The 12,421-nt window shown below is 36.7% G+C and overlaps 1 pseudogene; it reads right to left on the reverse strand.

The window, feature by feature from the left end:
* Nucleotides 1–10,299: 10,299 nt before the first annotated feature.
* Nucleotides 10,300–11,835, reverse strand: LOC109445467 (putative ATP-dependent RNA helicase DDX4; annotated as a pseudogene).
* Between the last annotated feature and the right edge of the window lie 586 nt (nucleotides 11,836–12,421).

The raw sequence follows: 12,421 nt of genomic DNA on the forward strand, positions 1-12,421 counted from the left end.
GGCAGAAAAACAGACACATAGACCAATGGAATAGAACTGAGAACCCAGAAATAAAACCACATAAATATGGACAGATAATTTTTGACAAAGAAGCCAGCCTCTTCAATAAATGGTGCTGGGAGAATTGGATAGCCACGTGCAAAAGAATGAAACTGGACTGCTATTTGTCACCATGTACCAAAGTTAATTCAAAATGGATCAAAGACTTAAGCATAAGACCTGACACAATAAACTGCATAGAAGAAAACATAGGTACTAAACTTATGGACCTTGGGTTCAAAGAGCATTTTATGAATTTGACTCCAAAGGCAATGGAAGTAAAAGCTAAAATAAACGAATGGGACTATATGAAACTTAAAAGCTTCTGCACAGCAAAAGAAACCATTGACAAAATAAAGAGGCCACCAACTGAATGGGAGAAGATTTTTGCAAACAGTGCCTCCGATAAGGGGCTAGTATCCAGAATATACAAGGAACTCATGCAACTCAACAACAAAAATACAAACAACCCAATTGAAAAATGGGCAGAGGACTTGAAGCGTCATTTCTCCAAAGAGGACATACAAATGGGAAATAGACATGTGAAAAATGCTCAACATCAGTAATCATCAGAGAAATGCAAATCAAAACCACAATTAGATATCATCTCACCCCAGTCAGAATGGCTATCATCAACAAGACAAATAGTAACAAATGTTGGAGAGGCTGTGGAGAAAAAGGAACCCTCATACACTGTTGGTGGGAATGCACACTGGTGCAGCCGTTATGGAAGGCAGTGTGGAGGTTCCTCAAAAAATTACGAATAGAATTGCCATATGACCCAGCAATCCCTCTCCTGGGTATCTACCCAAAAATCTGAAAACATTTAGAGATAAAGACACGTGTGCTCCAATGTTCATTGCAGCTTTGTTTACAGTGGCCAAGACATGGAAACAACCAAAATGTCCTTCGATAGATGAATGGATAAAGAAGTTGTGGTATATATACACAATGGAATACTATTCGCAGTAAGAAAAGATGATATAGGAACATTTGTGACAACATGGATGGATCTTGAGAGTGTAATGCTGAGCGAAATAAGTCAGACAGAAAAAGCAGAGAACCATGTGATTTCACTGATATGTGGTATATAAACCAAAACAACAAAAGAACAAGACAAACAAATGAGAAACAGAAACTCATAGACACAGACAATGGTTTGGTGGTTGCCAGAGGGTAAGGGGGGTGGGTGGTGGGGGTGGGAGATGAGGGTAAGGGGGATCGAATATATGGTGATGGAAGGAGAACTGACTCTGGGTGATGAACACACAATGAGATTTATAGATGATGTAATACAGAATTGTACACCTGAAATCTATGTAATTTTACTAACAATTGTCACCCCAATAAATTTAATAAAATTAAAAATAAAAAAAAAAGTAAGGTAGTGCTAAAAATAAAATAGAAAATACAAAAAAAAGGGAATAGGGGCATGTCAAAAAGACACAAGAGCCAATATGAAATAGCTGGAATGGCTAAAGCTGGAAAACTTTGAGCAGCATAATAAATAAAAATAGTATGGGGGTATAACCCAGAGAAATAAACATGCTTAAATCTGTATTTATATAAATACATGATTGAGTAAATAAATAATGAATAAATACATTAAGAAGAAGGGTCTGTTCCGACTGGATCAACCTCCCAGACCAGCGTGGTCACCTCTCAGTCAAGTGAGTGTACCACTTGCAAATATGCATATTAAACAAATATTAAATGAGCTCCAAATTTTAGCCTGCATCTTACTTACTTACACAAATATCCTATGACAATTCCTTTTTGCCCCCTTCTTCTTTCTCTACCCTCACACATGCCCTGAGTATTTTCCCTGAACTGCTGCAATCTCCTTCTGATTAGTTTCTGTGCCTCAGTTTCTTCTCCCTCCTGATCCTGCACCCAACAGTCACTTCATAATTCAGTTCTTTTTCTGGTAGTTAATTTTCTTGTTTAAAAATTTTCTAGAGACATCACTATTGCTCTCTGTATAAAAGGCATTCTCCTGAGCATTAATGCCTTTCAGAATCTGGCCTGAAAGTTCTTTTGAGCACATTTCCATCATTCCTTATATCAATCAATCAATGTGCTACTTCAGTGGTTTTCAGACTTTAAAATATTTTTAGTGAATGCAACCTTGTTTACCAAAATAAAATCTTACATAGAACCCCAAGTTATAGATCAGATAAAGACAATACCATGGGAGGGCTTAGGGGGACAGATAACCTATTCAGCCCCCTTGCCTCAAGATCTGTTGAAGGTCATCTGAATACCCGTTTCTGGGTCAGTGGGCTATTCACTGGTCCTAGGGAACTGAGCGCCCCCACCTTCTTCTTGACTGATTTTATATCCTTGCTTCTGCCAGTGGCACAGCCAAAAATGCCTTTCCTCTCCTTCCATCCCTCTTTGGTTCTTTTAAAATCATTCTCTTCCATACCACTTCTTCCATGAAGACTTCTCAGATTGCCCAGGCAGAAATTTTCTTTCACACCCATGGGGTTCTTGGCCCTTGTTTTTAACTTTTGTTATGGCATTTAATACATACTGATCTGTGTCAGAATTATTTGATTATGTGTGTACTCCTGATTAGTGTAATTTTATATCTGTGTATTCCCCACAGCAGCTAGCATGATGTCTGTGCTTAGCAGACTTTTGGTTAGTGCTAATGGAAGTAGACAGGTGGCTAGAAGAAAAAGGCCTTTGATTTACTTTGACACGGACTCATACTTGTAGTTCTGCTTTTGACCCTCAGCCTACCTCTGACTCTTGATATCTTCTTGCTTTTTTCATGCTCTTCTTTTTTCTACTCATGAATGCCTATCAGATAACTAAATTTGCCAGCTCCGCATGGCTGAGACCAGTGGAGAAATGTGTCTTGACAGTCTTTAGACTGTGTCCACCTCTCCTTGTCCTATGCTCTTCACCCAAAGCCTAGTCCAGTGCCTGGGATATCACAGGTATTCAACATATGTTTATTGAATTGTTGAATACATGAGAATGATTTAGACACAGAGCGATTTTCTTTTTAAGCCAAAGTTGACTGTGCTCTTAGCCTGTGTTGCTGTAGAGACTCAGCTGTGGCAACTTCGCAACTATCCATGGAAAGAGATGTCAATGATCCTGAAAATGATCGATGGCATTCCAGCTCAGATCTGGGGCTGCCTACTTGGCTCTGCAACTCAGCACTCATGTCTGTGCAAACCTGTTATTTACACTTTGTTATTTAGCTTGGTTTTCCCCTTGGATACTGTTCTAAGTAATGATTTACAAATATTTATTCTCAATAAAAATTTTAGAGAGGAGTACAGAGTGTGACTTTTCCTAGACCCTTTACAGATGGCCCTAAATATAACCACAGTGACCAGAGCAGTTCAGGTCACAGCAGGTGGCTCAGTGAGAGAGTGTACTTACTTGACAGTATTTTTAATGGTGATGGCTTGAGGGTAAGGAAGATTAAATTAATATGTTTGGCTTGAGTAGCTACCTTTGAAATCATATGAAGGTTAATTACTGGAAAAGGGGTTCTTTGTGTCATCAAAGGAAAGAATTCCAGGATGCACTGAAAAGGCCAAGCAAGCAAAGACAAGTAAGCAGTGGATTTATTTTCAAAACGGAGATAGTATATTCTCAAGATGGTGTGAGAGCAGTCAAACCCAGGGAAGAGCAACTGCCCCAAAGAACAAAGAGGCTTAGGATTTTATTAGAATGAGGGTGTAAAATGTTCAAGATTTAGGGATGGCATTATAAGCGTTCCCAAGGCGGGTCCTCGCTGACTACCTCTTCCCTGTATGAGGTGGGAATCCCTTGGCTTTATTTGGACCTTTTCAGAACTGTCATGGTGACACAGGGTTTAATTTTGCCCTGCTCACAATGCTAATAGTATTGTAATCCATTACAACTAGCTCAACTTCACCCTGAGGAGCAAGATGGCGTCCTGTGTCTGTTCTTGGACACCATAATTTAGTTCTGGCCAGACTGGAACCTTTTCTTAAGAATGATCTCATCGCCTCCCTCCTCCGTATTTCCTTCATTCTTTCCTTCCTCCTCCTCTCTCCCCATGGCCCTATGCTTTCTGCCTATGGTAATAGTCATAGCCTGAATTTCCACTGTTCACCTGTTTTCCTGCCACAACTTGAGAAACAAATATACCATCACACACATGAAAATAAGGCATTGAAAATGCTAATTTTTTGTTCAAGTTTATGTAAGGAAATTCACTGTAAAAGATTCAAATACAAAGTATTTGAATAGTATATAGAGTATACTGAACAAAATGAGAGTATTTGCCCTCTTATGTCTACCTTCATTTTCTTTCTCATGCTTAATTTCTTTCCCAGGTAGTAACCACGCTTCCAAGTTTGCTGGTCATCTTTACAGTCCATTTTACATAGAAATTTATGTTTTCCTATTTTATTTTACCCTAATATACATTATACAGAGATTAAACTGTGTATATCAGTTAGGACTTAGTTTTAGCTGTATGTATCAAAAATAAATTACTTAACCAAATGTTTTCTTTTAATCAAATAATAGAAAGTCCAAGACGGGTAGGAAGATCCACAGCGCCATGAGGGACCCAGGCTCTTTCTATCTTTCCAGTTTTATCCTTAGCTGTAGCTTTTGCCCACATACTTGTTACCTCAGGACCTCAAAAAAGTTGCTACATCACCAGCATTTTTCCACATTTCAGACACTATTCTACCTGCCTTACTTTATAATTAATTTAGTCCTCATAATGACCCTATGGGAAAGATATTATATGATCTATATTTTACAAATGAAGAAACTAAAATGCTAAAAGACTGTAAGACCAACATATTAGTGGCAGAGCTATTTTCTTCACTTTTCAGTTTTCTAAAATCCCAAGTGTATTTTCTTGTCCAATGTGATGGAACATAAAAATGTTGTTGAATGTTGAAAATAGGTAAGTCCATCCTAGATTACAACTTAAATCGTAAGAAATATTACAGGACCAGAAAAATGTAATTATATTTTCTTTATGCTGTTCACTATAAACCCAATAATATAAAAACAAATTGTTCATTTGACATTATTAAGAAATAAAATATTAATGTAAATAAATTTTTCAAGTAAAGAATGCTTCCTGCTTCAAGAACGGAAACTTAACTCTGAACCTAATTTTTTAAAATTAAATTTATTGGGGTGACAATGGTTAGTAAAATTACATAGGCTTCAAGTGTACATTTTCTATAATACATCATCTATGTATCACATTGTGTGCTCACCGCCCAGAGTCAGTTCTCCTTTCATCACCGTGTATTTGACCCCCTTTACCCTCTTCTACCTGCCCGCACTCCTTACCCTCTGGTAACCACTAAATTATTGTCTGTGTCTATGGGTTTTTGATTCTTTGTTTCCTTTGTTGCTTTCAGTTTTACATCCCACATATGAGTGAAGTTATATGGTTCTCGACTTTTTCTGTCTAATTTATTTTGTTTAGCATGATAATCTCAAGATCCGCCCATGTTGTAGCAAATGGCACTATTTCATCTTTTCTTATGGCAGAGTAGTATTCCATTTTGTATATATGCCACATCTTTTTCATCCGACCATCTATTGAAAAAGACTTTGGTTGTTTCCATGTCTGGCCACTGTATATAAAGCTGCAATGAACATCAGAGTACATATATCTTTACAGATAAATATTTTCAGATTTTTTTTTGGTAGATACCCAGGAGAGGTTTTGCTGGGTCATATGATAATTCTATTCTTAATTTTTTCAGGGACTTCCATACGATTTCCCATAGTGGCTGTGCCAATTTACATTCCCACCAACAGTATATGAGGGTTCTTTTTTCTCCATGGCCTCTCCAACACTTGTTATTTGTTTTGGTGATGACAGCCATTCTAACAGGTGTGAGGTGATATATCATTGTAAGTTTATTTGCATTTCCCTAATAGCTAGTGAAGTGGAGTATTTTTTCATATATCTGTTGGCCATTTGCACGTTTTCTTGGGAGAAGTGTCTTCTGCTCATTTTTCAAGTGTCTTCTGTTCAGGTCTTCTGCTCATTTTTTTTAATTGGATTTTTTTTGTTGTTGTACAAGTTCTTTATCTATTTTGGATATTAGCCCCTTATCAGAGGTATTGTTTGCAAATATCTTTTCACATTTGGTTGGTTGCCTTTTCATTTTGTTGATGGTTTTTTTTTGCTGTGCAGAAGCTTTATAGTGTCATAAAGTCCCATTCATTTATCTGAGCTTTTACTTCTCTTGCCTCTGACGTCAAATTCATAAAATCCTCTTTGAACCCAAGGTCCATAAGTTTAGTACCTATGCTTTCTTTTATGCAGGTTATTGTTTCAGGTCTTATGTTTAGGTTTTTGATCCATTTTGAGTTAATTTTGATATATGGTAACAGATAGCAGTCTAATTTTTCTTTTGCATATGACATTTTAATTCTCCCAGCATCATTTATTGAAAAGACTTTCTTTTCTCCATTGTATGTTTTTGGCTCCTTTGTTAAAAATTATCTGCCCATGTATATGTGGGTTTATTTCTGGGTTTTCAATTTTATTTCTTTGATCTGTGTGTCTATTTTTCTGCCAATACCATGCTGTTTTGATTATTGTTGCCCTGTAGTACAAGCTGAAGTCAGGGTGTGTGATACCTCCAGCCTTGTTTTCTTTTTTTTCTTAGGATTGTTTTGGCTATTCTGGGTCTTTTGTGATTCCACTCAAATCTGATGATTTTTTTGCTCTATTTCTTTTTAAAATGCCATTGGGATTTTGACGGGGATTGCATTAAATCTGTATATTGCTTTAGGTGATATAGCCATTTAACTATGTTGATTCTTCCAATCCATGAACACGGAATGTCTTTCCATTTCTTTGTGTCTTCTTCAATTGAAGCTTAATTTTTCTGTATTTTAATGCTGTTCTCTAAAAACAGCAATTTGGGGATCATTTCAGTTGGTATCATGATATCAGCCAGGAGTTCTGATATCCTAAAATCAAGAAACTAAAAATATTTGGAATTGATGTCTACTATAGACATCAATAAGCAGGTAAGTCCATGAGCTTTTCATTGGGTTTTGCAGCATATAAATTTGGAGACAACTATTTCAAAGCTTCAGAGGTTGTTTTAGTCAGGTTGGGCTACCATAACAAAATACCATAGACTGAGTATCCTCAAATAACAGAACTTTATTTCCTCATGGCTCTGGAAGCTGTAAGTCTGAGATAGGTTGCCAGCATATTTGGGTTCTAGTGCAAACCCTCCAGTAAGAGCTCTCATCTTGGTTTGTAGATAACCAACTTCTTGCTGTATCTTCATCTGGTGGGATATAGTGGGAGAGAGAGAGAGAGAGAGAGAGAGAGAGAGAGAGAGAGAGAGAGAGCTCTCTAGTGTCTCTTCTTAAAGGGCACTAATCTCATTAAGAGGGCCCCACCCTTATGTCCTCATTTAACCTTAATTACATCCCAAAGGCCCCATCTACAAAACACCATCACATTGGAGGTTAGGGCTTCAATATATGAATTTTGAGGACCCACACACATTCAGTCCATAACAGAGGTCTTTCTTAATCACTTCTTAGTCTTAACCTAGATTCTGAAAATTTTGTAGATCAAAATTTTCCACTATAGCATGGGAAGAATGGGAGAGAGAATGTAGTTTATTTAAACTCTACCTCAATTTTTAACCAGATTGCTTATATTCAGATGAAAATAGAATTGATAAATGCTCTTATTTTGGGTAGGACAATCATCACAGAAATGCATGTCTTTTCGGCAATGTCAGCTACTTTTCTTACTGTCTCTAAGTCACAGTTTTCTATTTGTTAAATAGAAAAAAACAGCATGTACTTTTCAATATAAATGTAAAAATAAAATGAGAAAGTGGACATAAAGGCAATTTGTTAACTGCAAAGCATTTCACAACAAGTGACCTAAAGTAACCACAATGAAGTAAAGTAAAGTAACTTTATTATATTCTGTAGTTATTGACTATAAAAACAATTAAAATATATTGAAGCTTACCAAATATCTTATTTTGAGAATTTTCTAAGCAAAAGACATTTTGTTTTCTTTTTGGTTTGCTTGCACTGTGTGTGTTTTAATTGTCTTGCCAAAGTTTACATAGAAAGGATTCTTGATGTTGGAGACATGTTTATCTTGGAAAGTTTGTGCCCACGGAAAAACTTGGCATCAGTGTGACTTCTGCACACTGTCAGCCCAACTTGGGTATTAATCACAACAAGAAATTCTGAATCTTACAGGAAGCATTTAAAGAAAAACAATGGGGAACGCAAAAATCTGCTACTTCTATACATACTTTGTGCCAATGCCAGATTTCTGGTTTTGATAATTATAATTATGTAAGATGGACACATTCGGGAAGACTGGATAAAAGGTATGTTGCAACTACCTGTGAAACTACAATTATTTCAAAATGAAAGAGTAAAATAAAATTCTGCTACCTCAGAAAGGAAAGATGCTCATTAGAAAAGAGTAGATAAATATCCAGATAGACTGGGCAAAATCACAGGGTAGAGATTTGGGTGGAGGATTGAAATAAACACCTTCTTATCTGGAAAGGGCAAAAAAGGTTGAGTCTCTTGAGCTGTGGCTTTTCTTGTTTCCATCTGACTACTTCTTCTAAGTCATGCTGCAGCCAGTGAAGAGGACAAGAGGGGGGAATTACACTTGATACAGGGAAAGACATATCCATAGGCCATTATTATTGATTTAGGAACATTAATGAAATTTTCAATCTCACTGACTGGAAGTAAGCTCTTTATACTCTCATTGTACAAACTTTTTTTTTTTCTAGTTTTTTGGTTTGAAGAATATTTTGTCATCTACTCTGGTTATTCTTTTTTTAAAAAATTTTTTTCACTTTTCTTTTTTATTAGTTTCAAGTGTACAAAACAATGTAATAGACATTTATCATTTATATCCCTCACACAGTGATAACCCCCTTCCCCCCATTTACTACCCGTCTGACATCACATACAGCCATTACATTTCCCCTGTCTCTATTCCTAATGCTGTACTCCACTTCTTGTAAACATATAGATATTGTCATGCGGAGTGGCATGTGGGGTCTCAGGTCCCACTCCCCACATAAGAACGCAGGATATGGTGAGGCCAAAAAGGAACACCAATGGAGTCATAGATAGGGGAGTCATACCACTATGTTCTCATTGGCGGCTGGATTGGAGACACAGGAAGCAGGAGCAACACTTATCTGCAACCTGCTGTCCACTTCTCTCTGCCAACCGACCTCACTTGCTAGCTGTAATCCATTGTGCTAACTGCAATCCGCTCTTGCTAACTCAGCCACCATCTTCTTGCTAGCCCCCATTTGCTGCTAGCGTAGCCACGGCACTTATATTAATGGCCAATGGCTCACTGGTTACAACTGACGGCCAACTAGCCACAGGTGATGACCATCCAATCACAGTTGATGGCCATTTACTACCCGAGTGAGCAACTTTCCATGTGAGGGCGAGAGCCTGGAAACTGCACGCCTCTCTCTCTCTCTCTCTCTCTCTCTCTCTCTCTCTATATATATATATATATATATATATATATTTGTATATATATGTATAATTGTATATATATATAATTGGAATATATATATATAATTGTAGTTGACATTCATTATTGTTCAGCTTCAGCTTCAGGTGTACAATGCAGTGATCAGGCATCTACATCATCCCTGAGGTGGTCTCCCTAATGGGACAAGTGCCCATTAAATACCCTACGAAATCTTTACAACATTATTGATTACACTTCCCAAATTGACTTTCGTATCCCTGTGGCAATGTTGTTAATATTGCAGTTATTAATACAAATTGTATTAACTGGAAAGAGTAAAGCATTCTAAATGTCTTGCAAAAAAATTAAAAATCCTTTAAGAAGTTTAGAGTTTACTGGAGAGAACAGAGAATAAAGAAAAACCAGAAAGCACAATCGGTATTCTGGTTATTCTTTATTCTCTGTTCTCTCCAGTAAACTGTAAACTTCTTACAGGATTTTTTTTTTTTTTGCAAGACATTTAGAATGCTTTACTCTTTCCAGTTAACATTACTTGTATTAGTAACTACAACATTAATTTTTAGCATCTCACATAACTAGTTAGTAAGGATTTTTTTTCTTTTTTATTTAAGAGTAGGAGTGGGAATTGGATGACAGGAGACACAAGAACATCAGGTTTCACACTAGTGTTAAGAACTCAAAAATCACAACAGTTTTCTTCTCTGCAGCAAAACTGTACCACACAGTTCAATGTTTTCGCTTTAATCCTATGACTCATCATTTGTTGGATTAGGAGTTTGTGAAGAAAACCCTGGTATGTTCAAAGAGTTCCTGCTGCAGTAATTCTTTTGAGTATCGACGGATGCAAACACATTTCCTCTTGTACTGTCACTGAAGCCAGGAACATATGTGCTAGAGGCAATTTCTTCCAACCATGAAGAAACATCCTGCTTGCACATCTGACTGTAGTTTCACTAGAGGTTATCTGATTCAGCCTCAAGAAAGGAAATAGCTCTGCCAGTGTTCCCACAATCACTGGTACACCGAATTCAATGAACACATTCGTCAATAGTAGAAGGAATGTCAAAACTGATAATATATTGAACATTTTCAATATCCAGCTGCCTAGCAGCTGCTGAAGTAGCTGTAAGGACTCGGCACTGTCTGCCGTGAAAATCCCCAAGAGCTTTCTCTCTCTCCATGTTCCAGATCACCGGGAATACTTGTGTTTGCTATCTTTCCTGGAAATTGCAATAAAATCCTCTTTTTTCTTCGTTTTAACAAAGATTATACTCCTTTAATCACCTACGTTTTGCAGAATTTCTACAAGTTTTTCTCTTTCTGGATACTAGCCAACTAATGGTCTTCTGAACTGCTCAATGTTTTCCACCCACTTGTTCAACAGCAACAAATAATTCCAACTTTTAAAATGCCCCAGTCAAGCTTGGAATTCCCTCGGGAAAAATTGCACTGAGCATAATTGTTTGATGTTCTTTTGATGGCATTCTTAGGCAGGATATTAGCTTCTTCATTTCTTGTCCAAAATCTATATCTAACATGCAACCAGCTTCATCTAAAATTAAATATTTGACTTATCTGAGACCAATTTTTAAAACAATATGTAATTTTAATAAAGTTCAAAATAAAAAAATGCAAAATAGCATATAATTTGGAGATACATACATATGTGATGAAACCAAATTTTTTTTATTAGTTTCAAGTGTGCAAAATAATAGTGATTAGACATTTAAGAGAATATACCTTACAAAATGAAAATCCAATAAGTCTACTACCCATGTGACACCATACGTAGTTATTCCAATATTACTGACTATATGCCCAATGTTGTACTTTATATCCCCATGGCTATTTTTTTTTATAGTTGAATTTCACTATTATTTTATATTAGTTTCAGGAGTATGGCTTATTAGTTAGACATTTATATAACTTATGAAGTTATCTCCCTGATAAGTCTAGTGCCCATCTGACACTATATGTAGTTTTTACAATATTATTGACTATATTCCCCATAGTGTACTTTACATCTCCATGACTGTTTTGTAACTGCCAATTTGTACTTCTTAACCCCTTCACCTTGCTCACTTTGCCCCCAACACCCCTCACTTCTGGTAGCCATTAGTTTGTTCTCTGTATTTTTCTGTTTTGTTTGTTCATTTATTTTGTTCTTAGATTCCACATGTAAATGAGATCATTTTATCTATGATATCCATGAGTCTCCCAGGAGTAGCACATAATACATCATAACCTTGTAATATCTGAATGAGAAAGGAAGGGAACACCATTTTTGGTTCAGGTCCTCTGTTGGGCAACTGACATACTTCTTTGGTTTTATCCTTACACAGCCTTCAAGATAGGGATTATTATTTTCACTTTTCATACAATAAAACAGAGGCTCAGAAAGGTTAGATATTTATCTTATAAGTGGCAGAGTCAGGAATGCAATTAAACTCTGTCTGATTTCAAAGTTCACATTCCTTCCATTACATGGATTCATCTCTTTATTCTCCAGAGTTGTCTGGTACTTCATTGGCTTGCCACAATTATTTATTTAAGTGGAGAGAGGAATGGATGGATGATTGAAAGAAATCATCTGAGGCTTTATGGACAATGCTAATCTGACAAATAGAACTGCTAATATATTTATAACGCTTATAAAATTGGTCTGCGTTTTTGAGTAGCCCTGTCTCTTCTGCCAAAGAAAGGCTGTTCCAACCCTCCTATGAAGTGAAAAGAGAAACACTGTGTTTCATTATATCTACAATTAGGATTGACTTCAGCCAAAATTGAAAGGTAGGTGAAGCGAGACTTAGGGACTCTTCTGTCTGCTTGGCGGCTCCCTGTAGTCAATCCCTGACCTCAGTCTGGGCC

This window comes from Rhinolophus sinicus, linkage group LG03 (assembly GCF_036562045.2).
Source record: "Rhinolophus sinicus isolate RSC01 linkage group LG03, ASM3656204v1, whole genome shotgun sequence".
Lineage (NCBI taxonomy): Eukaryota > Metazoa > Chordata > Mammalia > Chiroptera > Rhinolophidae > Rhinolophus > Rhinolophus sinicus.